Source organism: Leucoraja erinacea, unplaced genomic scaffold (genome assembly GCF_028641065.1).
Source record: "Leucoraja erinacea ecotype New England unplaced genomic scaffold, Leri_hhj_1 Leri_388S, whole genome shotgun sequence".
NCBI lineage: Eukaryota > Metazoa > Chordata > Chondrichthyes > Rajiformes > Rajidae > Leucoraja > Leucoraja erinaceus.
Window position 1 is genome coordinate 48,594 of NW_026576289.1, and position 26,075 is coordinate 74,668.

General features: G+C 43.9%; 1 pseudogene; it reads right to left on the bottom strand.

Moving 5' to 3' along the window:
- Window positions 1–275: 275 nt before the first annotated feature.
- On the bottom strand, window positions 276–25,689 carry LOC129693677 (NXPE family member 3-like; annotated as a pseudogene).
- Window positions 25,690–26,075: the final 386 nt, after the last annotated feature.

Genomic DNA, 26,075 nt, shown 5'->3' on the forward strand with positions numbered 1-26,075 from the left:
ATACACCCCTCCCCCCCACACACCCCCCCTCCCACACACACACCCCCTCCCCCACACATACACCCCTCCCCCACACATACACCCTCCCCCACACATACACCCCCCCCCACACATACACCCCCCTCCCCACACACCCCCTCCCCCCCCCATACACCCCTCCCCCACACACCTCCACCCCCCATTGGGGACCAGTGTGACTGGGACCAAACAGGTCCCACTTGGTCTAGTTTTCCTTTAATTTCCCTCCAAATTAATTTCTTCCACACAAACAAAGATTTAATATCAAAGCTAACATTATTAATGTCAGGTAATAGTTAAGAATTATAACTAATTACAATAATGGAATAGAATCAAAAGATACAGTCATAAAGATGAATTAAAAACTTTGAAATCAAAATTCGCAAAATATTTAAAATGACATTCATTTTTAGACAGATAGATTTATGATTTGTAATGTAATTGTGGTGATGCATGGTAAGCAGATGTCGTTACCTTTTATTGGAAGGGCACATGTGTGAAAGAAACACATCTATTTCATTCTTGATTATAATTTTCAGTGGGTGAATGTTATGGGGCAGGTAGTGGGCTATGGTCATTGCCCAAGCATCCACAAATACTACTTTGATGCCCGCAAACATCGTTCTCAATACTAAATGAAGTTGAAAAGTGAACCAGTCACTGTGGTTAAAAATTACATCTGGTACATAGGCCCGTACATTCGCAGTCTTTATAACGACCACCGTATCTGGATTCCTGCTGAGCAGCTGTAGGATCGATCTTCGAATATGCTGCAGCCTTCTGATGTACACTTCCACTGGGAAAGGGCCGAAATGGGCACAGATACCAATGATAATAACTGTGTTTTTCCCTCCTTCAATTTCATTCAGTTTATTTGAAATGTAGTTCACATGATGGCTTGAAAAAGGGACGAAATAGATTGGCGGGCCATGAGCAAAATATTGCAGCAGGATGTTGTTTTGCATGTCGAGGGCCCAGTGAGGGCCAGCTGATTTTGGATTGCCAAGGTCAAATATTCTGATATCTAAACAGAAAAAATACCTGAACACTTAAAATTGATAAGTCACAATATTGGTAATGTTAATATTGAAGAAACTGGGATGGGCACTTCAATCCAAACAACATCACACCAAAGGGAGCTGTCAATTTACCTGCTACCCAAGGTATAGGTTGAACAAAGGGAGCGAGATTGGTGGGGAGGACAGTATCTGTAATGGGCTAAACAATGTCCACCACTTACTGCATCCTCCTTCGTTCTTGAGCGTTTGATGTACCCCATCTAGCACTGCCATTGCACCAGAGGCATCCATATTCCACCTATGCTCCATAGAGGATGTACTTGGTCAGGCTATTGGGAATTATCCACCTTTAAGTGCTTTAAAACCATCAATACCTTCTCTTTGATAAATCATACATGGTCCAAGCCATCAACATCTATGTCCCAATTGTTTAGCTTCCACGACCTTTTCCTCAGTAAAAAAACTGATTAGACATTTTCATTTAATACGTACCTTAACTCTTGTGGCACTACACAAAGATGGCTGTGCTAATACCTAAGGGGACATATTCCCTCTCTAGCCTCCCTTTTCCTCTTAATACACCTGTGGATTTGCCTTTGTCTTGACGGCCAGTGGTGAAATCATTGGACAAAGTCAGCATGGATTTACGAAAGGTAAATCATGTCTGACGAATCTTATAGAATTTTTCGAGAATGTAACTAGTAGCGTGGATAGGGGAGAACCAGTGGATGTGGTGTATCTGGACTTCCAGAAGGCTTTCGACAAGGTCCCACATAAGAGATTAGTATACAAACTTAAAGCACAAGGCATTGGGGGTTCAGTATTGATGTGGATAGAGAACTGGCTGGCAAACAGGAAGCAAAGAGTAGGAGTAAACGGGTCCTTTTCACAATGGCAGGCAGTGACTAGTGGGGTACCGCAAGGCTCAGTGCTGGGACCCCAGCTATTTACAATATATATTAATGATCTGGATGAGGGAATTGAAGGCAATATCTCCAAGTTTGCGGATGACACTAAGCTGGGGGGCAGTGTTAGCTGTGAGGAGGATGCTAGGAGACTGCAAGGTGACTTGGATAGGCTGGGTGAGTGGGCAAATGTTTGGCAGATGCAGTATAATGTGGATAAATGTGAGGTTATCCATTTTGGTGGCAAAAACGGGAAAGCAGACTATTATCTAAATGGTGGCCGATTGGGAAGGGGGGGAGATGCAGCGAGACCTGGGTGTCATGGTACACCAGTCATTGAAGGTAGGCATGCAGGTGCAGCAGGCAGTAAAGAAAGCGAATGGTATGTTAGCTTTCATTGCAAAAGGATTTGAGTATAGGAGCAGGGAGGTTCTACTGCAGTTGTACAGGGTCTTGGTGAGACCACACCTGGAGTATTGTGTACAGTTTTGGTCTCCAAATCTGAGGAAGGACATTATTGCCATAGAGGGAGTGCAGAGACGGTTCACCAGACTGATTCCTGGGATGTCAGGACTGTCTTATGAAGAAAGACTGGATAGACTTGGTTTATACTCTCTAGAATTTAGAAGATTGAGAGGGGATCTTATAGAAACTTACAAAATTCTTAAGGGGTTGGACAGGCTAGATGCAGGAAGATTGTTCCCGATGTTAGGGAAGTCCAGGACAAGGGGTCACAGCTTAAGGATAAGGGGGAAATCCTTTAAAACCGAGATGAGAAGAACTTTTTTCACACAGAGAGTGGTGAATCTCTGGAACTCTCTGCCACAGAGGGTAGTTGAGGCCAGTTCATTGGCTATATTTAAGAGGGAGTTAGATGTGGCCCTTGTGGCTAAGGGGATCAGGGGGTATGGAGAGAAGGCAGGTACGGGATACTGAGTTGGATGATCAGCCATGATCATATTGAATGGCGGTGCAGGCTCGAAGGGCCGAATGGCCTCTACTCCTGCACCTAATTTCTATGTTTCTATGTTTCTATGTCTATGTTTCTATGTCCTCTTTTTGCCTTTCGGATTGATTTCAGTAAACTCCTGCGCTTCGTATACTCACTGAGGGAGTTGCTTGATCCCGACTGCCTATAGCTGATATAGATCTCCGCAAATGTCCTTGCATCTCCAAACTAGGCTTTGTCCAGGGACCCCGACAGTCCTTTCATCTGAGACGGAGGTTCACATGTACTTCTTCTAACCCCACCTACTACATCTGGTGTTCCCAATGTGGGCTCCAATGTACATCAGTGAAAACAAATGTAGACTTGGCGACTTAACATACTTGTTATATTTGACGAAACGTAGACTTATTTTGCTGAATACTTACACTCAGTCCACTGAGACCGACAGGATATCCTGATTGCCAACTATTTCAACACCCCTCCCATTCCCACACTGACCTTTCTGTCCTGGGCCTCCTCCATTGCCAGAGTGAGGCCATTCACAAATTGGAGGAACAGTGCCTCATATTTCATTTGGGTAGCTTACATCCCAGTGGTATGAATGATGATTGGCTAATTTTAAGTAACTTATACTTATAATCCACTCCCCTCTCCCCTGCTTCCTCAACCTAGTCATTTAACCAGTTCCCCAGTCTCCACATTGCTTCCCTCTAGAGATCACACCTCCCTAGCTAACAATGGGCCTACCAGGGTACCGCCCTGTCTGAGGGTCATTTGTGGCCAGCCCTGATCAGTCCTGGTCTTTTCTTGGCTCCAGGTCTTCATAACACCTACCCCTACTCTCAGTCTGAAGAAGGGTCCCCGCTGGGAATGTCACTCACCCTTTTTCACCAGAGATGCTGCCTGGACCACTGAGTTACGCCAGCACTTTGTGTCTATCTTCTTCTGAACTTCTACAAACTGCCCCACTGTTGTCTTCAGTAAAGTCCTCTGCAGTGAGCTGTCTCCTGGCTACCATTTCTCCCTGTCTGGCTGCAAACTACATACTGTATGCCTGTTGACTTGCTAATGCCACATCTAACGCACATATCTACGGTATTTAAACTGGTGACGGTGAATGAAAGATCAAGTGGCGGTGTGAATCCATCTCAGCTGTCTACCCTTGGCTAGCCTTGACTTCTTAGCTGTCCAATAAGAGAAAAAGGAGGTGGCCAACTAGGAAAAGGGGAGATGCAGCGAGACCTGGGTGTCATGGTACACCAGTCATTGAAGGTAGGCATGCAGGTGCAGCAGGCAGTGAAGAAAGCGAATGGTATGTTAGCTTTCATAGCAAAAGGATTTGAGTATAGGAGCAGGGAGGTTCTACTGCAGTTGTACAGGGTCTTGGTGAGACCACACCTGGAGTATTGCGTACAGTTTTGGTCTCCAAATCTGAGGAAGGACATTATTGCCATAGAGGGAGTGCAGAGAAGGTTCACCAGACTGATTCCTGGGATGTCAGGACTGTCTTATGAAGAAAGACTGGATAGACTTGGTTTATACTCTCTAGAATTTAGGAGATTGAGAGGGGATCTTATAGAAACTTACAAAATTCTTAAGGGGGTTGGACAGGCTAGATGCAGGAAGATTGTTCCCGATGTTGGGGAAGTCCAGGACAAGGGGCCACAGCTTAAGGATAAGGGGGAAATCCTTTAAAACTGAGATGAGAAGAACTTTTTTCACACAGAGAGTGGTGAATCTCTGGAACTCTCTGCCATAGAGGGTAGCCGAGGCCAGTTCATTGGCTATATTTAAGAGGGAGTTAGATGTGGCCCTTGTGGCTAAGGGGATCAGGGGGTATGGAGAGAAGGCAGGTACGGGATACTGAGTTGGATGATCAGCCATGATCATATTGAATGGCGAATGGTGCAGGCTCGAAGGGCCGAATGGCCTACTCCTGCACATAATTTCTATGTTTCTATGTTTGTACTGGGGAACCATCTATACCATTGTAAATTAAAATAAATTGTAGATTGAGGATCAAGTGGGATGTGAACTAAATAATTAGGAATGACATGATTAGGAATTAGAAGGCGAGTGGAACATTACAGATGAGGATACACTATCACCAGGATAATTCCTGGGATGGTGGGGCTGTCATATGCTGAGGGAATGGAGCGGCTGGGCCTGTATACTCTGGAATTTCAAAGGATGAGAGGGGATCTTATTGAAACATATAAGATTATTAAGTGTTTCTACACGCGAGAGGCAGGAAACATGTTCCCGACGTTGGGGGAGTCCTGAACCAGAGGCCACAGTTTAAGAATAAGGAGTAAAGCATTTAGAACGGAGACGGGGAAACACTTTTTCTCACAGAAAGTTGTGAGTCTGTGGAATTCTCTGCCTCAGGACTGTGGAGGCCGGTTCTCTGGATACTTTCAAGAGAGAGCTAGATAGGGCTCTTAAAGATAGCAGAGTCAGGGGATATGGAGAGAAGGCAGGAACGGGGTACTGATTGTGGATGATCAGCCATGATCACATTGAATGGCGGTACTGACTCAAAGGGCCGAATGGCCTACTCCTGTACCTATTGTCAATTGTCTATCTGACCTAGACTATGCTCCTGAGGTCATATAATTTTCTACACCATTGCGTCAGTGTCCTTGGCAATGCACTTCTCAAAATCACTTCTACACCCATCTCTGCCCTGTTCCACACTATTTCAGCAAGATGATTGTTTACAATTACTTTGGTTCATTTCACTGATCCACTTGCACACTTTTAGCACCACATTTAAGATTGGCTACTCACACAATTGCTGAAATTTCTCATTTCCTTTCTCATTTAACTCTTTTCCTTATTTCAGTTTTGTACTTGGATATAACACGGATAGGCAAAATAAGCCAGACAAATCTGTATAGAGTGATAAATCACACTAACCTGGAACAAATGCAGTCAAGTATTCAAACCACTGACGCATAGTGGAATCTCCAAATATATGAACCTTTTTCCTACGAAGGCATTCGGTAACATTTGCAGGAGTGTTGAAGCTGCGAATATTGCAGGTCAGTGACATCCACTGGTCCTTATAATAAAAGCCAGATGGTGTAGCCATTGGTTTTCCCCGGATGCATTTGTCAAGAATTGTGGCTGAAAATTTGGGTGCAAAGAGTAACATTTTGCCTTTGGCTATCAATACATTTTTGAGTGGTTAGGTATAATTTTCATGGACAGAATGTACAAAGTAAACTAATCTGAGCAGTACATGAACAATCTTGTGTCAATGAGTTTGGCAGCAGGCCAGCTGGGTGAATAGTGTTCAAGAAGGAACTGCAGATGCTGGAAGATCGAAGGTACACAAAAATGCTGGAGAAACTCAGCGGGTGCAGCAGCATCTATGTCAGTCTGAAGAAGGGTTTCGGCCCGAAACGTCACCTATTTCCTTCGCTCCATAGATGCTGCTGCACCCGCTGAGTTTCTCCAGCATTTTTGTGCAGCTGGGTGAATAGTTCCTTTGTTTTATTTTATTTAGCGAATGCAAAGTCCTTTAGCCAAGCAGTTGCCTCTTGATCTGCTGTATGAAGGGTGACAAGTCCTCCTTTGAGTCTTTGTTCAATGCTTCAATGATGTGTTGCATTGTTTGCTGCTCTCCACAAGCACACCGTGGGGTTGGACTGCTGCCCCATTTGTGAAGGCTGGCCAAGCAGGGGCCATGTCCAGTCCTGAATCTATTCAGCGTCGTCCACTGCTTCCTTGGGAGATTGGTGCCAGGGACCGGTAGGGTGGGGTCTGACACCAGATGTTTATTTGGGACGTCCTTGGACTCCCATTCCTTTTTCCAAGCTGATTGGATGGTGAAATCAGCTGGTGGTGGGTTCTTCCAAATTGGTTGTCTAGATGGAAGTCGAGCAGTGGGTGGGTTGAAGATGTCCGTGTGAATTGGCAGGTGAGGGGAGTTTTTGGTCTTTTGGAGCATCCTTTGAGTGAGGACTACTCGCCGGATGTGTGGAGGGGCTATGTTGGATAGGACAGGGAGCCAGGGGAGTGGTGTTGAGCGGATTGTTCCTGTGATGATCCTCATTGTTGAGTTCAATTGGGTGTCCACATGGTGTGTGTGGGATGACCTGGACCAAACAGGGGCACAATATTCGGCTGAAGAAAATGCATGGGCTAGTGCTGAAATGCGCAGTGTGGGGGCTGCTGCCCTCCACTTTGAGCCAGCAAGCTTACTGAGGAGGTTACACAAAAAAGCTGGAGAAACTCAGCGGGTGCAGCAGCATCTATGGAGCGAAGGAAATAGGCAACGTTTCGGGCCGAAACCCTTCTTCAGAAGCTTACTGAGGAGATTGTTTCTGGACTTCACCTTAGCTGCTGTTCTTTTGAGATGTTCCTTGAAGGACAGAGTCCTGTCAAGGGTCACTCCAAGGTAGGTTGGAGTGGGGGCATACTTCAGTTTGGTCCTGCTCAGATAGATGTTTGGTTCTCTTGTGGCTTCTGCATTATGGAGGTGGAACACACTGGAGACCGTTTTTTCTGGGCTTGGTTTTAGGCGCCAGGTTTTGCAGTACTTGTCCAGTTTAGCAAGGGCTTCATTGAGCACCATGTTCCAATGTACCAAAATCTGGTGCTTGGAAGGCCAAACAGATGTCATCTGCATAGATGAATTTGCCAGATTTGGTTCCTTTGTTAAGATCCATTAACCAGAAATTACTTTCTGAAAGCTGGGAGGGTGGCTAATGTTGCACCATTATTTGAGAAAGGCTCGAGGACAAATCAGAGAAATCAGGGGACAGTGTGGATCCACTGCTGTTGGTTAATATTGTTAGTATATTTATACCTAAATTGCTGATATGGTGGACAGTGAGGAATACTTACACAACACAGCTCATTTTCTCCATATTCTACTGAATCACAAGAGCTATAGAGCATGGAAACAGATTCTTTGGACTACTCTGTCCATATTGATCATTCTGGGAAAATGGGGAATTACAGACCAGTTAGTCTAATATCGGTAGTGGGGAAACTGCTAGAGTCAGTTATTAAAGATGGGTAGCAGCACATTTGGAAAGTGGTGAAATCATTGGACAAAGTCAGCATGGATTTACGAAAGGTAAATCATGTCTGACGAATCTTATAGAATTTTTCGAGGATGTAACTAGTAGCGTGGATAGGGGAGAACCAGTGGATGTGTTATATCTGGACTTCCAGAAGGCTTTCGACAAGGTCCCACATAAGAGATTAGTATACAAACTTAATGCACACGGTATTGGGGGTTCAGTATTGATGTGGATAGAGAACTGGCTGGCAGACAGGAAGCAAAGAGTAGGAGTAAACGGGTCCTTTTCACAATGGCAGGCAGTGACTAGTGGAGTACCGCAAGGCTCAGTGCTGGGACCCCAGCTATTTACAATATATATTAATGATTTGGACGAGGGAATTGAATGCAACATCTCCAAGTTGCGGATGACACTAAGCTGGGGGGCAGTGTTAGCTGTGAGGAGGATGCTAGGAGGCTGCAAGGTGACTTGGATAGGCTGGATGAGTGGGCAAATGCATGGCAGATGCAGTATAATGTGGATAAATGTGAGGTTATCCACCTTGGTGGCAAAAACAGGAAAGTAGACTATTATCTGAATGGTGGCCGGTTAGGAAAGGGGGAGATGCAACGAGACCTGGGTGTCATGGTGCACCAGTCATTGAAAGTAGGCATGCAGGTGCAGCAGGCAGTGAAGAAAGCGAATGGTATGTTAGCATTCATAGCAAAAGGATTTGAGTATAGAAGCAGGGAGGTTCTACTGCAGTTGTACAGGGTCTTGGTGAGACCACACCTGGAGTATTGCGTACAGTTTTGGTCTCCAAATCTGAGGAAAGACATTCTTGCCATAGAGGGAGTACAGAGAAGGTTCACTAGACTGATTCCTGGGATGTCAGGACTTTCATCTGAAGAAAGACTGGATAGACTCGGCTTGTACTCGCTAGAATTTAGAAGATTGAGGGGGAATCTTATAGAAACTTACAAAATTCTTAAGGGGTTGGACAGGCTAGAAGCATGAAGATTGTTCCCGATGTTGGGGAAGTCCAGAACAAGGGGTCACAGCTTAAGGATAAAGGGGAAATCCGTTAGGACCGAGATGAGGAAAACATTTTTCACACAGAGAGTGGTGAATCTCTGGAACTCTCTGCCACAGAAGGTAGTTGAGGCCAGTTCATTGGCTATATTTAAGAGGGAGTTAGATGTGGCCCTTGTGGCTAAAGGGATCAGGGGGTATGGAGAGAAGGCAGGTACAGGATACTGAGTTGGATGATCAGCCATGATCATATTGAATGACGGTGCAGGCTCGCATGGGCCGAATGGCCTACTAAGGCTTGTCAGTTTCTTTGTTGAACTAAATTAAGGCGCATGTTGCAATCAAAAGCGCTTGAACAATTGGTTGGGAAGAAAGCCAAACTGTAAGAAAGACGACTGCGCCTCCTCTTGCTCTTGCATAGTCGGTGCCAAAGCATCAACATGACCTTTAAATGTGCTAAGGACTGGCCAATGGAATTTAACTGTGATACGTGTGATATGTTGCATTTTGGTCTGTTAACCAGGACAGGACTTGCACAGTAAATAGTAGAACCTTGTAAAATGTTGCAGGTGGAGTTGTTTTTTTTGTATTGTTATTTAATGACCACACAGCCAGGCTGGTGGAATTTGTTATCAGTATAGCTCGGTACAGGTTCCAACATTTCATCAAACATTAAACATATAGCATAGATATACATACAAACAGACGCATTACATAATACATAATACATAAAAGTTACTTTAATAAAGAATATCAAATTATGAGAGGCAGCAATAAAGTGAACACCCAGTATTTATCCCAACTTAGAGGATTCTAAAGTTATAGAGCAAAGGGTAAGAAAGATCTCAGAGGCATATTTTTCACTCTGGAATGAACTGCCAGAGGAGGTCACAGAATTGCTACTTTAAAATTTCATATCACCAAAGTGATTAGTGGCAGGTTAACCAATAGTACTTCAAGCCTAAACCTTCATTTATTGATACAGTTGCTGTTGAGAGCTGGCTCGGTGAACTCAATGGAAGAACTGCACTGACTAGATATATGTTGGTGATGACCTGCCTCCACTACTCATGGTCCACACCAGGAAAGAGGGTTCAGTTCCAGAAAAATGCAGTTTTATCTTAGATTATATTTTCAACCATCTATTAAAATTATAAAAATACAATCGGCAACCATATCTCCAATAAGAATAAATGGATTGTATTGGTTGAGAAGTGACAGGTGTATAATATTGAATCAATACTAGCCCTGGAAAATAATACATTTTGCTGAATAAATGTCTTCAAATTCAAGAAAGAGCTACATGTGCTGTAAAATTATATTTTGTTTGTAAGGTCTGCATATTTATAGCGAGGAACTGCTTCACTAATCTATTATTATTTCATCCAATACACTAGACTATAATTTTTTTAGACATGATTGAAAATGATCTTACTTGGTTGAGGTGAAGGCTCTACGATTATATAACCCAAGGCACAGGGTAATATGGGCTTCTTGACGTTGACATTTCTGCAAATGTTAATACCATTCATTAAGTCACTGTGTCAATATAAAATGCATACAAAGGACAGTCCAAGAAAGTCATCAAATAATCTATTTATCCAACCTAGCACATTGCAATTAACATAGTTTCCACAAGTTTAGTTTCAAATGTCATCTTCTGAATAGTATGGAACCTGTAATTTAACAAATCCATCTAAATACAAATTGATCTATGTTAAATTACATTTCTACTGGTAACAATTGATTTTCTTAAAATATCAGACTCTGTAACTAACAACTAAAACATCAGGTTAGAGGATAATCAGAGATTATTCACAATTCAAGCAAAACTTGTTTTCTAGAACAAGGTCCAAAGCCTGGCAGGTCACAGCTGTTCATGCACATGTACGTGACAAAACTTCTCATATCCAGTCATTGTTCCAGTAACTCATTTACATTTTTATAGTCTGCTAAGAGAAGAGTCTATTTCTATTTCCTCCTCCAGGGCCTTCATAATTTAATCCACTTCAAATAAATCACCCCTCAGTCTCCTGTTCCATGGAAACAACTGAATTGCTGGTGCCTCTGGCTGCTACAAATGTGACAAGTGCATCCAGGTAGAGCTCCTGAAGGGCCGTGTTGGGGAACTGGAGAAGCAAGTGGATGACCTCAGGTTCGTCTGAGAAACTGAGTCGTTCCTCGACAAGTCCTACAGTAAGATTGTTACACCTGAGGTACTGGAAGAGAGAAGGTGGGAGACAGTGAGAAAGGGAGGGAAGCATGGAATGCAAACGTCCCCGGGTGGTGTACCTCTTGTGAACAGGTTCATCCACTTAGAAGCTGTCGGGACAGAAGACGTGTTTACACTGAGCGGCGGACTGGCTTACGATGCGAATAGGGCTGTTGAGCCAAAACCAAAGAGGCCAACATCATGCAACGCCATTGTCGTGGGAGACTCCATTGTGAGAGGCACGGACAGGGGTTTCTGCGGCAACAGACGGGATGCGAGGATGGTGTGCTGCCTTCCTGGTGCCAGGATCCAGGATGTCACGGACAGAGTGCAGAAAATCCTCAAGGGCGAAGGTGAACAGCCGGAAGTGGTAGTGCATGTCGGCACAAACGATGTCGGAAAGAGGGGGATAAATATTCTGCAGCGTGACTTTAGAGAGCTCGGAAAAATGCTGAAAAGCAGGACCTCCAGGGTTGTTATCTCCGGTTTGCTTCCAGTTCCCCGTGCTGGCGAGAGCAGGAACAGGGAGATACGGGACCTGAATGTGTGACTGAGGAACTGGTGCACGGGGCAGGGATTTAGATTCTTAGATCACTGGGATCTGTTTTGTAGTAAGGGGGAACTGTACAAAAGGGACGGATTGCATCTTAACAGGTGTGGGACCAGCATTCTGGCAGGCAGGTTTGCCACTGCTACACGGGTGGTTTTAAACTGAATAAGGGGGGTGGGGTGTCGAATGGGATAGTGGAGGATGGAGTTAAAGGGAAAGGGTTTCTTGAATGTGTGAGCGGAGAGACAGAGGGGTGTAAAATGAGGGTAGAAGCAATAGGTAGCAAGGTGAAAAGTAAAAGTGGCAGGCAGACAAAACCAGGGCAAAAATCAAAATGGGCCACTTTTCACCATAATTGTATAAGGGGTAAGAGCGTTGTAAAAACAAGCCTGAAGGCTTTGTGTCTCAATGCAAGGAGCATTCGTAATAAGGTGGATGAGTTGAATGTGCAGATAGCTATTAATGACTATGATATAATTGGGATCACAGAGACATGGCTCCAGGGTGACCAAGGCTGGGAACTGAACATCCAGGGATATTCAATATTCAGGAGGGATAGACAGAAAGGAAAAGGAGGTGGGGTAGCGTTGCTGGTTAGAGAGGAGATTAACGCAATGGAAAGAAAGGTCATTAGTTTGGAGGATGTGGAATCGATATGGGTAGAGCTGCGAAACACTAAGGGGCAGAAAACGCTAGTGGGAGTTGTGTACAGGCCACCGAACAGTAGTAGTGGAGTTGGGGATGGCATCAAACAGGAAATTAGAAATGCGTGCAACAAAGGTAAAACAGTTATAATGGGTGACTTCAATCTACATATAGATTGGGTGAATCAAGTTCGCAAGGGTGCTGAGGAAGAGGATTTCTTGGAATGTATGCAGGAGAGCAGGTTATTCTAGACTGGGTATTGAGTAATGAGGAAGGGTTAGTTAGCAGTCTTGTTGTGCGTGGCCCCTTGGGCAAGAATTACCATAATATCGTTGAGTTCTTCATTAGGATGGAGAGTGACATAATTAATTCAGAAACAAGGGTTCTGAACTTAAAGAAAGGTAACTTTGAGGGTATGAGACGTGAATTGGCCAAGATTGACTGGCAATTGATTTTTAAAGGGTTGACGGTGGATATGCAATGGAAGGCATTTAAAGACTGCATGGCTGAACTACAACAATTGTTCATCCCAGTTTGGCAAAAAAAAAAAATCAGGGAAGGTAGTGCATCCGTGGATAACAAGGGATATCAGGGATAGTATCAAAACAAAAGATGAAGCATACAAATTAGCCAGAAAAAGCAGCCTACCAGAGGACTGGGAGAAATTCAGAGAGCAACAAAGGGCTTAATTAGGAAAGGGAAAATAGATTATGAAAGAAAACTGGCAGGGAACATAAAAACTGACTGCAAAAGCTTTTATAGATATGTGAAGAGAAAAAGATTAGTTAAAACAAATGTAGGTCCCTTGCAGTCAGAAACAGGTGAATTGATCATGGGGAACAAGGACATGGCAGACCAATTGAATAACTACTTTGGTTCTGTCTTCAGTAACGAAGACATAAATAATCTGCCGGAAATAGAAGGGGACCGGGGGTCAAATTAGGTGGAGGAACTGAGTGAAATCCAGGTTAGCCGAGAAGTGGTGTTAGGTAAATTGAATGGATTAAAGGCCGATAAATCCCCAGGGCCAGATAGGCTGCATCCCAGAGTACTTAAGGAAGTAGCCCCAGAAATAGTGGATGCATTAGTGATAATTTTTCAAAACTCTTTAGATTCTGGAGTAGTTCCTGAGGATTGGAGGGTAGCTAATGTAACCCCACTTTTTAAAAAGGGAGGGAGAGAGAAAACGGGGAGTTACAGACCAGTTAGTCTAACATCGGTAGTGGGGAAACTGCTAGAGTCAGTTATTAAAGATGGGATAGCAGCACATTTGGAAAGTGGTGAATTCATTGGACAAAGTCAGCATGGATTTATGAAAGGTAAATCATGTCTGACGAATCTTATAGAATTTTTTGAGGATGTAACTAGTAGCGTGGATAGGGGAGAACCAGTGGATGTGTTATATCTGGACTTTCAGAAGGCTTTCGACAAGGTCCCACATAAGAGATTAGTATACAAACTTAAAGCACACGGTATTGGGGGTTCAGTATTGATGTGGATAGAGAACTGACTGGCAGACAGGAAGCAAAGAGTAGGAGTAAACGGGTCCTTTTCACAATGGCAGGCAGTGACTAGTGGGGTACCGCAAGGCTCAGTGCTGGGACCCCAGCTATTTACAATATATATTAATGATCTGGATGAGGGAATTGAATGCAACATCTCCAAGTTTGCGGATGACACGAAGCTGGGGGGCAGTGTTAGCTGTGAGGAGGATGCTAGGAGGCTGCAAGGTGACTTGGATAGGCTGGGTGAGTGGGCAAATGCATGGCAGATGCAGTATAATGTGGATAAATGTGAGGTTATCCACCTTGGTGGCAAAAACAGGAAAGTAGACTATTATCTGAATGGTGGCCGATTAGGAAAGGGGGAGATGCAACGAGACCTGGGTGTCATGGTGCACCAGTCATTGAAAGTAGGCATGCAGGTGCAGCAGGCAGGGAAGAAGGCGAATGGTATGTTAGCATTCATATTAAAAGGATTTGAGTATAGGAGCAGGGAGGTTCTACTGCAGTTGTACAGGGTCTTGATGAGACCACACCTGGAGTATTGCGTACAGTTTTGGTCTCATAATCTGAGGAAGGACATTCTTGCCATAGAGGGAGTGCAGAGACGGTTCACCAGACTGATTCTTGGGATGTCAGGACTGTCTTATGAAGAAAGACTGGATAGACTTGGTTTATACTCTCTAGAATTTAGAAGATTGAGGGGGGATCTTATAGAAACGTACAAAATTCTTAAGGGGTTGGACAGGCTAGATGTAGGAAGATTGTTCCCGATGTTGGGGAAGTCCAGGACAAGGGGTCACAGTTTAAGGATAATGGGGAAATCTTTTAGGATCGAGATGAGGAAAACACTTTTTCACACAGAGAGTGGTGAATCTCTGGAATTCTCTGCCGCAGAAGGTAGTTGAGGCCAGTTCATTGGCTATATTTAAGAGGGAGTTAGATGTGGCCCTTGTGGCTAAATGGATCAGGGGGTATGGAGAGAAGGCAGGAACAGGATACTGAGTTGGATGATCAGCCATGATCATATTGAATGGCGGTGCAGGCTCGAAGGGCCAAATGGCCTACTCCTGCACCTATTTTCTATGTTTCTATGTTTCTATGACTCCACTAGCCCCTAGAGCTCTATCTAACTCTCTGTTAAATCTATCCAGTGACTTGGTCTCCACTGCCCTCTGTGGCAGGGAATTCCATAAATTTGCATGATAAGCGAGTTTGCAAATGATACTAAAATAGGTGGTTTCATAAACAATGAAGATGATTATCAAAACCTATGGCAGGGTGTTGATCAGCTGAGCAAATGTGACCAGGGTTTGCTAATGGAGTTGAATGTAGTTAAGTTTGAGCAGCTGTATCTCTCTATCGTAGCTACATGGCGAGCAACTAAACTTCTACAAAGCAAGTCATTGTGAGACAATTGTTGAAAATAATCATTCCAGAACAGAGGGTAGACACAAGCGATGGTAGATGCCGGAATTTGGAACAAAAAAATAAACTGCTAGAAGAACATAGCATGTCAAGCAGCATCTGTGGAACCCAAGGGATAGTCGTCTCAGATTGAAACTGATAACCATATAATATAACCATATAACAATTACAGCACGGAAACAGGCCATCTCGGCCCTACAAGTCCATGCCGAACAAATTTTGTTCCCCTTAGTCCCACCTGCCTGCACTCGTACCATAACCCTCCATTCCCTTCTCATCCATATGCCTATCCAATTTATTTTTAAATGATACCAATGAACCTGCCTCCACCACTTCCACTGGGAGCTCATTCCACACCGCCACCACTCTCTGCGTAAAAAAGTTCCCCCTCATATTACCCCTAAACTTCTGTCCCTTAATTCTGAAGTCTGCATACTTACTAATCCAATTTACCACACCTTCATCCAGATCATTGATGTACATGACAAACAACAAAGGACCCAACACAGATCCCTGTGGCACCCCACTAGTCACCGGCCTCCAACCTGACAAACAGTTATCCACCATTACCCTCTGGCATCTCCCATTCAGCCACTGTTGAATCCATCTTGCTACTCCATAATTAATACCCAACAATTGAACCTTCTTAACCAACCTTCCATGAGGAACCTTGTCAAAGGCCTTACTAAAGTCCATATATACAACATCCACTGCTTTACCCTCGTCAATTTCCCTAGTAACCTGTTCAAAAAATTCAAGAAGATTAGTCAAACATGACCTTCCAGGCACAAATCCATGTTGACTTCCTAATCAGACCCTGTTTATCCAGATGCTTATATATATTATCTCTGTATCCTTTCCATTAATTTGCCCACCACTGGTCAAACTAACAGGTCTGTAATTGCTAGGTTTACTCTTAGAACCCTTTTTAAACAATGGAACAACATGCGCAGTATGCTAATTCTCCAGCAGCATCCCCGTTTCTAATGACATTTGAAATATTTCTGTCATCGCCCATGCTATTTCTAAACTAACTTCCCTCAACGTCCTAGGGAATATCCTGTCAGCAGCTGGAGACTTATTCACTTTTATATTTTTCCAAAGTGTCAGTACTCCCTATTCTTTGATCCTCATAGTATCCATAGCTACTCTACTAGTTTCCCTTACCTCACTCACATAATTCAATATCCTTCTCCTTGGTGAATACCGAAGAAAATAAATTGTTCAATATCTCCCCCATCTCTTTTGGCTCTGCAGATAGCTGTCCACTCTGACTCTCTAATGGACCAATTCTATCCCTTGGTTATTGGTTATAAGAAGAGGTTGGACAAACTGGGATTGTTTTCTCTGGAATGTCAGAGGCTGACGGGCCACCTGAGAGAATTATGTCGGGGTGGGAGATTGCAACCTTCACGTGGTCCACCCTGTTTCAACAAATGCAATCAACCCGGCGTGCACTAACATATCAAACAGAACAAGTTGCCTTACAACTGTAGGCTGTGCACACCATACGCAAGAAAAAGATAGAATTATGTTAATTTATGACAGATAATGATAGGCCAGATTATCAGAATCTTTTTTGCAGAGTGAGATACTTAGCACTTGTCCAACTGAAATTCCATCTGTCAGTTCCCAGCCCAAGCTAATACAGATCCTGTTGTAATCTTAGATAACCTTCTTCACTTCCCTATACCAAAAATGTTGGTCTCACCAAGCCACATACACGTTCAGCCAAATCATATAGTTGTGAAACAACGGATCCCTGTGGCACATCATTGTTCACAGGCCGCCAATTTGATCAACAACTCTCCACTATCACTCTCTGACTTCTACACCAAGCCAATTTTGTATTGAATTTTGCTAGCTCACCCTGGATCCAATGTGATCTAACCTTCACAACCAGCCTACCACGTGGGAGCTTATCAAGGACCTCACTAAATACCTTGCAGTCAATGTCCACTAACCTGCCCTTGTCAATCCTCTGCCACCTCTTGAAAAAACTCAATCAGATTTAGGAGATGGGATTTCCCATGCATAAAGCCATGCTGGCTATCCATAAATCACTCCTTGCCTTTCTGAATGCTGCTGGATCCAATCTCTCAGAATTCCCTTCAGTAACTTTCCCACCACTGATGTTGGGCTCTACCGGTAGGCGGCGCGGCTCTCGTCAGCAGCGGCCTCTGCAGCCCGTCTGCGTTTTTATTATTTTTTGTCTATGTTTCTATGTAGTTTTTGTTATTTTTTGTTGGGGTGTGTGTGTGTGGGGTGGGAGTGGCGGTGGGGTGGGAGGGAGGGGGTAACTTTTAAATCTCTCCCTGTACGGGAGACCCGACCTTTTCTTTGTCGGGTCTCCATTGTCGTTGGGGCTGCAACGAGGAGCGGCCTCCAACAGGAGAAGACCGGGGACTCTGGTGCCGACGACTCACCTCACCGTCGCGGAGCTGGCCGAGTCTGGAGCGGTGGTGGAGCGCTGCTGCGGCGGCCCGACCTCCGGAGATTCGGAGGCTGCAACTGCGGGTCTGGCGGACGGCGGCACCGGGAGCCCGTGGGTCCCTGGAGGGAGACCGATTTTCAGGGCTCCTGCAACGGCGACTTCTCCCGCCCGAGTTCCGGGGTCGAAGAGCTCCTGGAGCGGGGCCTAACATCACCGCCCCGCGCGGCTTGGAATGGCCGCGGGACTCTGCGAGCGCACGCCGGGGGCTCTAACACCAAGACCCGGTGTGCGACCTCGCATCGCCCGGCGTGGCTTTAATGGCCGCGGGACAATCGCCATCGCCAACCGGGGGCTATGACTTTGACTCTGACATCGGGGGGGGGGGGGGGAGTGCAGTGGAGATATATGTTTTTTTTGGCCTTCCATCACAGCAATGTGATGGATGTTTATGTAAAATGTAAATTATGTTGTGTCTGGGGTCTATTTGTTTGTAATGTATGGCTGCAGAAACGGCATTTGGGGTCCAAATGACAATTAAATTGAATCTTGAATCTTGAATCTCTCCAGGCTATAGTTCCCTAGCCTATCCTCTCCTTAAATAAAGGCACAACTTTAGCCACCCTTCTGTCTTCTAATACCTTACCTTTTGAAACATAGAAACATAGAAAATAGGTGCAGGAGTAGAGGCCATTTGGCCCTTTGAGCCTGCACCGCCATTCAATATGATCACGGCTGATCATCCAACTCAGTATCCCGTACCTGCCTTCTCTCCATACCCACTTTAGCCACAAGGGCCACATCTAACTCCCTCTTAAATATAGCCAATGAACTGGCCTCAACTACCTTCTGCGGCAGAGAATTCCAGAGATTCACCACTCTCTGTGTGAAAAATGTTTTTCTCATCACGGTCCTAAAAGATTTCCCCCTTATCCTTAAACTGTGACCCCTTGTTCTGGACTTTCCCAACATCGGGAACAATCTTCCTGCATCTAGCCTGTCCAACCCCTTAAGAATTTTGTAAGTTTCTATAAGATCCCCCCTCAATCTTCTAAATTCTAGCGAGTACAAGCCGAGTCTATCCAGGCTTTCTTCATATGAAAGTCCTGACATCCCAGGAATCAGTCTGGTGAACCTTCTCTGTACTCTATGGCAAGAATGTCATTCCCCAGATTAGGAGACCAAAACTGTACACAATACTCCAGGTGTGGTCTCACCAAGACCCTGTACAACTGCAGTAGAACCTCCCTGCTCCTATACTCAAATCCTTTTTCTATGAAAGCTAACATACCATTCGCTTTCTTCACTGCCTGCTGCACCCGCATGCCTACTTTTCAATGACTGGTGTACCATGATACCCAGGTCTCGTTGCATCTCCCCCTTTCCTAATCGGCCACCATTCAGATAATAGTCTACTTTCCTGTTTTTGCCACCAAAGTGGGTAACCTCACATTTATCCACATTATATTGCATCTGCCATACATTTGCCCACTCACCCAGCCTATCCAAGTCACCTTGCAGCCTCCTAGCATCCTCCTCACAGCTAACACTGCCCCCCAGCTTCGTGTCATCCGCAAACTTGGAGATGTTGCATTCAATTCACTCATCCAAATCATAAATATATATAGTAAATAGCTGGGGTCCCAGTACTGAGCCTTGCGGTACCCCACTAGTCACTGCCTGCCATTGTGAGAAGGACCCGTTTACTCCTACTCTTTGCTTCCTGTTTGCCAGCCAGTTCTCTATCCACATCAATACTAAACCCCCAATACCGTGTGCTTTAAGTTTGTATACTAATCTCTTATGTGGGACTTTGTCAAAAGCCTTCTGAAAGTCCAGATATAACACATCCACTGGTTCTCCCTTATCCACTCTACTAGTTACATCCTCGAAAAATTCCATAAAATTCGTCAGACATGATTTACCTTTCATAAATCCATGCTGACTTTGTCCAATGATTTCACCACTTTCCAAATGTGCTGCTGTCCCATCTTTAATAACTGACTCTAGCAGTTTCCCCACTACCGACGTTAGACTAACTGGTCTGTAATTCCCCGTTTTCTCTCTCCCTCCCTTTTTAAAAAGTGGGGTTACATTAGCTACCCTCTAATCCTCAGGAACTACTCCAGAATCTAAAGAGTTTTGAAAAATTATCACTAATGCATCCACTATTTCTGGGGCTACTTCCTTAAGTACTCTGGGATGCAGCCTATCTGGCCCTGGGGATTTATCGGCCTTTAATCCATTCAATTCACCTAACACCACTTCCCGGCTAACCTGGATTTCACTCAGTTCCTCCATCTCATTTGACCTCCAGTCCCCTGCTATTTCCGGCAGATTATTTATGTCTTCCTTAGTGAAAACAGAACCAAAGTAGTTATTCAATTGGTCTGCCATGTCCTTGTTCCCCATGATCAATACACCTGTTTCTGACTGCAAGGGACCTACATTTGTTTTAACTAATCTTTTTCTCTTCACATATCTATAAAAACCTTTGCAGTCAGTTTTTATGTTCCCTGACAGTTTTCTTTCATAATCTATTTTCCCTTTCCTAATTAAGCTCTTTGTCCTCCTCTGCTGGACTCTGAATTTCTCCCAGTCCTCTGGTAGGCTGCTATTTCTGGCTAATTTGTATGCTTCATCTTTTGTTTTGATACTATCCCTGATTTCCCTTGTTATCCACGGATGCACTACCTTCCCTGCCTTCCATTGCATATCCACCGTCAACCCTTTAAGAATCAATTGCCAGTCTATCTTGGCCAATTCACGTCTCATACCCTCAAAGTCACCTTTCTTTAAGCTCAGGACCCTTGTTTCTGAATCAACAATGTCACTTTCCATCCTAATGAAGAACTCAACCATATTATGGTCACTCTTGCCCAAGGGGCCACACACAACAAGATTGCTAACTAGCCCTTCCTCATTACTCAATACCCAGTCTAGAATAGCCTGCTCTCTCGTAGGTTCCTCTACATGTTGGTTTAGAAAACTATCCCGCATACATTCCAAGAAATCCTCTTCCTCAGCACCCCTGCTAATTTGATTCACCCAATCTATATGTAGATTGAAGTCACCCATTATAACTGTTAGGTTAACGATGAATTAAATATCTCTGCCCGAACCCCTGCAATTTATTTCCTCCCACCCCACAATGTTCTAGGATATACTCGGTCAGGCTCCATGGATTTATCCACCTTTATGTGTTTTAAGGCAGCCTTAATAATAAGCAACTGACCTACCAACCAGCATGTATTTAGGATACGAGAGGAAACTGGACTACCTAAATTTTTATTAATGTTAATAAATACTATAAATGACTAAGAACTCCATAAATAAAGAACCAAAATGAATTGTAACTTAAAAGCAAAACGCTGCAGATGCAAGATATCTGAAATAAAAACAGAAAACACTAAATGGAAATATCAAAGTATATAAGATAAAATGTAGGTGGAATACCTTTGGAAAAAAACCCTCTCTTCTCCAATTAAAATATTCCTTATAACTCCACCTTTAGCATGATTGATTCGAGTAGAACATGGAAGATTTTCTGGTTTGTAACAGAACCAAGGCTCTCCTGTCCTGAGATCAGTAAAGTTACATAGTGGTTTAGTTGGAGTTAAAAACAGATTGCAAACAGTAGTCTTTGAAATTGCTCCAGCCTTGAAAGTGCTTTGCATATAAATTCGATCTGGTCGTTCTTCACGCAGCCGTTTTAATACTTTGACCCCTTCACTGGGATGAACGAGGGAAACTGACACTTGGACTTTTCCCGGCCAGGATAAAGTAAAATTAATGTAATAATATCCATTTTGGTTATCTATAACTGTCCCTGCTGAACCAGCCTTTAACTCTGGGGTGTGAATCCGTGCTTGCAGTTAGTCACCTCCATATTGTTTTGGATTTCCGTCAAAGTCAAACATTCGCAGCATCACCTGCAATTTATCTCCAACGTGGAAAATCTTCTCAGGATTTAAAATGCTAAAGCAAGTATGCAATGGGTCGCTGCTTTTCCTAAAGGGCACACTGGTATCGGGAGTCTTTGGCCATTCAATCATTTTCATCAGTACTGTCCCCTCTGTTCTTTCTTCAAGGGTGAAACTATGAGTCTGATAGCCATACTGCATCAGCTTGTGGATCCATTCAGTCTTTGGCATTTTTACTTCCTGCTGTAGTGTGGAATGATTCTTCGGAGCTGGGTATCTGATCCACACTGACTTTGCTCCGGAAATTGAAAATTGCACAAACTATGGAAAACAGCAAAGTCAATGAATTGTTTTTTCAAATTGTTTTACAGCATTTATAATCACCAAGACTAAAAATTTCAAATTTTAGTTTCAATCACAGAATTTTTACAACATGATTAGAATATTATTATTCAAGATTCAAGAGTGTTTTCGTGTCATATGTATTAGAACGGAACTATGACATTCTTACTGGCAGCAGCAGCACAACAGGTTTGCAACAGTACTCAATCGATTCAATCATAAACAAACAAACAAAGATAGACAATAGGCAATAGGTGCAGGAGTAGAGGCCATTCGGCCCTTCCAGCCAGCACCGCCATTCAATGTGACCATGGCTAATCATCCACAATCAGTACCCCGTTCCCGCCTTCTCTCCATATCCCTTAATTTCGCTATCCCTAAAAGCTCTATCTAACTCTCTCTTGAAAACATCCGGAGAACCAGCCTCCACCGCCTCTGAGGCAGAGAATTCCACACACTAACAACTCTCTGTGTGAAAAGGTTTTTTCTCATCTCCGTTCTAAATGGCTTACCACTTATTCTTAAACTATGGCCTCTGGTTCTGGACTCCCCCAACATTGGGAACATGTTTGTTTAAGAAGGAACTGCAGTTGCTGGAAAATCGAAGGTACACAAAAATGCTGGAGAAACTCAGCAGGTGCAGCAACAACTATGGAGTGAAGGAGGTAGGCAACGTTTCGGGCCAAACCCTTCTTCAGACTGATAGGGGGTGGGGGGAGGCTGGGAGAAGAAAGGAAAAATGAGGAGGAGGAGCCCGAGGGCTGAGGTAGGAAGGGGAGGAGACAGCAAGGTTTAACAGAATTGTGAGAATTCAATGTTCATGCCACCAGGATGCAGACTCCCCAAGCAGAATATGAGGTGATGTTCCTCCAATTTCCGGAGTTGCTCACTCTGGCCGTGGAGGAGGCCCAGGACAGAGAGGTCGGATTGGGAATGGGTGGGGGAGTTGAATTGCTGAGCCACCGGGAGGTCAGGTAGGGTCTTGCGGACCGAGCGGAGGTGTTCGGCGAAACGATCGCCAAGCCTACACTTGGTCTCACAGATCAGCTGACATCTAGAGCAGCGGATGCAATAGATGAGGTTGGAGGAGGTGTGCAGGTGAACCTCTGTCACACCTGGAACGACTGCTTGGGTCCTTGAATGGAGTCGAGGGGGTAGGTAAAGTGACAGGTGTTGCATCTCTTGCGGTTGCAAGGGAAAGTGCCCGGGGAGGGGTTGGTACGGGAGGGAAGGGAAGAATTGACAAGGGAGTTGCGGAGGGAGCGGTCTTTGCGGAAGGCAGACAGGGGGGGAGATGGGAAGATGTGGCGAGTGGTGGGGTCACGTTGGAGGTGGCGAAACTGACGGAGGATTATATGGGGTTCAAATTCACCGCAAATGCAACGTTCCAATCGATCTCGTTCCAGAAAAACCCACTCGCAAGATGATTTAAATGCTCTTTTTTTTGGACATTCATGTCATAAGAGCATCTACATCGTCTATATTTTGTGTTATTGTCTACCCATAGTCAATATTTTTATACTAAATAGCAGTTGTAGTCACATGTATTGTGCAAAAAAATTAAAATTTTGATTATATTGAGTGGATGTTTCTAGATTAATTTATGGGAATTAAACATCAAATTCCTTCCATCTGACAAATGAATTCATGACAGTGAGATTTAAATATCATGTTATATTGTGAATTCTTGTGTGAATGGGATTAGTTTGTTATTTGGATACTTAGGCTATTTCAAAAAATATATCATTTTCTTAAGAAATGGAATCTACAGGACATTGTTAATGGGAAAGTAGTGGGAGAAAGGCATGTCATGCATGGTTTGAAGAGCAAAAACTTGTAGTTTACAATGCTGCCAAAATTGAAAAGTTGAGGAAACACAAGGTGTACAGAGTTACAATCTGAGGAGTATGATGATGCTACTGATTATGATATGCCAATGTACCAGCTAGCAACTGATCTTCTCCATAAAGACTTGATCTATTGCTAGAAATTGTAACTTATTTACCTATCTGTTACAGACACAGCATATAATACAATAATATTAAAGTTCTGATCTTGAGAATATCACATGTTTTAATTTTCAAGGCAGTCTGGGTGTTTCCGTCACAACGGCCAATTATGTAATTCGCTACAATTAGGTAATTAACTAATTATATGCTTTAATTTCAGGTCATCCAAGTCAGATGTTTTATATTTGTTATAAATATTTTATATTTATGCTTCAATCTATAATAACTGAAAATTGTATTCAGTTCTCTGATTTTTTAAGAAAGTTGTGGGCTTTTGACTGTCCTCATCACAGCTTTTGTGTTGTCAATGCAAAAGCAATAGGGAACAAGATGCTAATTTCCGAGTATGAAAATGGCCATAACTTTTTTAATACTGAAGATATGAAAGTGAATTAGGTGTCAAATTAAACGTCTTTTTATGCTTTATCTGATGGGATAAATTGCAGACTTGATTTTTTAAATCTCAAAATGTTGTAACATTGCTAAATTATGTCCGGAAACGTGGCCGACGGGCAGGACTTCAGGTCAGACTGAAGCGCATGGGACTTCGGCCCCCTCTCCCTACTATCCTACTGGCCAATGTACAGTCCCTTGAAAACAAAGTGGAGGAATTAAGGGCAAGGCTGCTTTATCAAAGGGAGCTGAGGGAATGCTCTGTGTTCTGTTTCACACAGACATGGCTCACCCCCAGCTCTCCAGACTCAGCGGTCCAGCCTGAAGGGCTCTCCACCCATCGTATGGAGCGTACACTGGCGCCTGGGAAAGGGAGAGGAGGGGGCGTCTGCCTCATGGTCAACTCTACGTGGTGACATGAGCGTTAGTTTTATCTTTCTACGCACCTTTAGAGACGCCAATACCAGTGCCAGCAACGCCACGATCAGGAATCGTCCATGTTTGTCCATGTTGGAGGCCCCCGCACTCCCGTGTACATCTACAACTAATACAACAATTAACAGCTCGAGAGTTTCTGCCCGTGGTTTCGCACGTTAACTTTACAAAATGACAGTGGGAGTAAAACTGTGGCAAAGGACTGGAGGAATATCTTTGGTATGAAGTTAGTTACGTACGTGAAGTACAGTGTTTTGTTAGAAAATGTTCACCCGGCCGTCGCGTTACATGCGTGACTTCTGCTGAAACTCTCAAGTTTTGCACTTGGTTTCAATGTCATTATAGTCTAATATTCTGATCCCTGAACCCATGAAGACACCGGGTAAAACATCCGCGCGCATCCTCCGCAATTTTCCGTCCATCATCGTGAGTCAATCTATGATCTGCCCCGTGCTTCAAACATGAAATAATCGTTTTATGAATCAGCCCTCCATCGAACAGTTTACTTCCGAGAGTTCAAAGCTGCAGCTTTTATCTGGAGGCATCTCTGGAAAACATCGATAAGATAGAGTTTGTCGTCGAGTCCCTTCTTCAGACTGATTGTGGTTGTTGGTCGGATATTACTATTTCTAGGTGGCACCAATATCTATCCCTAAAAAACTTCTCCGCGCCACACTCAGTCTGAAGAAAGGTCCTGACCAGAATAATCGCCTATCCAAGTTCTCCAGAGATGCTGCCTGACCCGCTGAGTTACTCCAGCACTTTGTGTCTTTTTCTTTGTCAACCAGCATTTGCGGTTCCTTGTATCTGCTTTTACCGCGAGGGTGTTTTCTCAGGCACGAAGTTTATTTGGTTCTAAAACATAATAACATTAAACGAGTTGGCGACAGCGTTGAATTACCTGCGATCTGCAATTATTTTCTTTTCATTGATGTCGAGAAGCTTTGAAATTATCTGCAGGAGACGGATTGATGTTGGTATTACCCGGTCATATTTAGCACAAATGAATGCGTCAAACATTGATTGAGAAGTCGTCTCCTCCCAGTTTCGCTGTCCTTTTGCATATTTATCTTGATATAATGGCACACCCATTACACATTCGACACACCCAGTTCCGTGACACTTATTTTTTATAAAAAATAAAGTATTCAGTAAAAGTAATTTCGTTTGGCCATTGACATCACGAACAACACGGAGTCAAACTGTGTCTTGAACCTCCATGAGAACATTTCTGACTTCCTCAAGAGGCAAGAACAATAATAAAAAA